This window comes from Myotis brandtii, unplaced genomic scaffold (assembly GCF_000412655.1).
Source record: "Myotis brandtii unplaced genomic scaffold, ASM41265v1 scaffold1112, whole genome shotgun sequence".
In the NCBI taxonomy this organism is placed as follows: Eukaryota; Metazoa; Chordata; class Mammalia; order Chiroptera; family Vespertilionidae; genus Myotis; species Myotis brandtii.
In genome coordinates this window covers 471413-474258 of record NW_005353800.1, presented here as the reverse complement: position 1 = coordinate 474258, position 2846 = coordinate 471413, and the positions used below count along the sequence as shown (strand labels likewise).

The 2846-nt window shown below is 66.5% G+C and overlaps 1 protein-coding gene and 1 long non-coding RNA gene across 2 annotated transcripts in view; one reads left to right on the top strand and one right to left on the bottom strand.

Annotated features, from left to right (window-relative positions):
- Positions 1 to 2846, bottom strand: part of LOC106727271 — a 13052-nt gene that overhangs the window by 4515 nt on the left and 5691 nt on the right. The window lies entirely within an intron of this gene.
- Positions 1 to 2846, top strand: part of LOC102257643 (solute carrier family 22 member 6) — a 34683-nt gene that overhangs the window by 27508 nt on the left and 4329 nt on the right. The gene's annotated exons all lie outside the window — the stretch shown is intronic.

Here is a 2846-nt window from a genome sequence, read left to right as displayed (position 1 = left end):
AGTCCTGCCTCCACTTCACCTCCCCGCAACGGGGGCTGCCCTTCCCCAACGGCACAGAGGCCAACGGCACGGAGGCCACGGAGCCCTGCACCAACGGCTGGATCTACGACAACAGCACCTTCCCTTCCACCATCGTGACCGAGGTGAGGCTGCGGGGCCTCTCCACGCACCATCCACTGTCCCCTCTGGGACAGACCGACAGGCAGACGGAAACATACACACACACACACACACACACACACACACACACACACGCACGCACATCAGCCAGGGGCTGCAATGGAAGACAGAGAAAGGCGTTCCAGATGGGGAGGGGGGGGAGGTGGACTGGGGGGTCCAGATCAGCCTGCCGGCTCCTGGGACCCGGGAGACCACAGTGAAGAGCAGTGTCAGGGGAGAGGGCCGGGCCTCGGAGGGCCAGCCGAGCAGGGGCTGTGCTGCGGCGCAGGCTCCTCTCCGCCTGACCCTTGTCCCCTCTCCCCCTCTCTCCCTCTCCCCCAGTGGGACCTCGTGTGCTCGCACAGGGCCTTGCGCCAGCTGGCTCAGTCCCTGTACATGGTGGGGGTGCTTCTCGGAGCCATCGTGTTCGGACACCTGGCAGACAGGTCAGTCCTGGGCAGGGCCCAGGGGCGGGGCTGGGACTGGGGCCCCTGGGCTGGGCGGAGAGCCCTCGTGGGAGGCTGGCATTCTCCCCACAGGACCTCCGGGCCCAGACTCCTGCCCCTGCCCAGCCCCGCGCCTTGGTCCTCAGGACCCTGGTGCAGGGCCTCCCTCCCCGCAGGCTGGGCCGCCGGAAGGTGCTGATCCTGAGTCACCTGCAGATGGCCACGTCGGGGACCTGCACAGCCTTCGCTCCCAGCTTCCCCGTCTACTGTGCCTTCCGGCTCCTCTCGGGCATGTCAACATCTGGCATCATCCTCAACAGCATGACCCTGAGTGAGGGCTGCTGGGAAGATGGGGGGTCCCTACCCCCTCTCCTCTCGCTACTCAGCCCCCGCCCAGCCCACCTTCCTGAGCTCTGCCTGCCTTGGCCTCCGGGTCTGCCCTTCAGACAGCATCATAGCCTCTGGGGTGCGGGGGCTCCCACCATCCTGACCCCCCATTCAGACATGGGCTTGCGAACGCCGTCGTTAGGCACCGGCAGGTCCCGCCCCGTGATGACTGCAGCAGACCAGGCGCAGGAGGCCTCAGGGAGCCGGGGGGACTGTACCCAGAGGAGAGTTGCACCATCCAGAGGGCCCCAGCCAGGGGGTGTCCCCCCGACAGGCCTCCCCACCCCCTTTTATTATGTAAAATATCCCAATTTCCCAATGTGGCAACTCATCCCAGTATTATTGACAGGGCGAGGCGGCCTCGTGTAGAACAGACATTTATGGACTGAGCGTGGCCCGGCCATAGCCCTGTCTCCCAGCCCGTGGTTCCCAGAGGAGGAGCCCGAGGCCGGGGAGGAGGGAGGGGACTTACCCGAGGTCACCCCTCCGGCCCAGAAGGGAATCTAAGGGTCTAGGGTTCTCTGAACTGAAGGAATTAGCCAGGACTGGGCTAGGGCTGGGGCAGGACACCTGGAGAGGGCAGCCCCCAAGCCCAGCAAAGGGCGGGGCCTTCCATCACCCAGGGCTGCCCTCACTCCCATCCGCTCCCCAGGGCAGAGGGAAGCCACGGCTCCCCCCAGCTCTGGCCACCGAGGCTAAGGTCCGGCCAGGCTGGCAAAACCAGGGCAGCGGCTGCTGCTGAGGTTGCACTGAGTGGTCAGGGACCCCCTGAGGGAAAGGAGGCCCCAGCCAGGACTGTAGCGCAGGGCGGAGCCATCGCCCAGCAGAGGAGAGGAGGGGACAATTCCTGGGGACCCCCACCCCCCATCCCTCCCTCCACTGGTCTCCCCCCTCCCCCCACGGCACCCGCCCTCCTCTGACGCATCTTCCCTGAGCCTGGGCCAGACCGAGGTGTGCCTGCAGAGGGTCCTGCCTGCCCCGCCCCGCCCCCTGGCAGTCGGGAAGTGGCCCACTCTGCTCTAACCCTCTTTCCAGACATGGAGTGGATGCCCATCCACACGCGGGCGTACGTGAGCACGCTGGCCGGCTACGTCTTCAGCCTGGGCCAGTTGGTCCTGGCGGGCGCGGCCTACGCCGTGCCGCACTGGCGCTACCTGCAGCTGCTGGTCTCCGTGCCCTTCTTTGTCTCCTTCGTCTACTCCTGGTGCGTGGGGCCCAGGGTGGGGCGGGGGCACCACCAAAGCCCAGAGGACTGCCAGGGACAAGACATCCCCCAGATCATACCGAACACCCACCCCTCAGAATCAGAGGTCAAAGCCAGAAGGTCAAAGCCAGGCCGTGCCTCAGCCTGACAGCCAGGGACGGGGCTGTGGGGGCAGGATCTGGCCCAAGGCGTCCAGGTCTCAGCTTTCCCCAGCTCCCCACACTCCCCTCCCCCCCAGCCTGCCTGTGCAGCTCCCTCTCCCCAGCACACAAGAACTGACTTCCTGCCGCACAATGAGTCCTCGCCGAGCTGGGCGCTGCTTTGTGGTCCCGGACAGATGGACTTGACAAAGCCCCTGGGTTCCCAGACTTAAGTAAACCCCACCGCAGGCCCCTAGGAAGCTCACCTCCCATCCCACCCCCCGGCTCCACCCCCAAGCCTAGAACCCAGGTCTCAGGACCCAGAGGGCTTCCCTGAGTAAGGGGCTGGCCTGGGAGGAGCTCCTCGGGGAGCCCAGGCCCTGAGCCCTCCCCGTCCTGGCAGGGCCTCCGGTCCAGTCTGCAGAAGGAGCTGACCATGGGCCCAGGCTCCACCTCGGCACTGGAGCTGCTGCGCCACCCCACCCTGCGCAGCCTCTTCCTCTGCCTCTC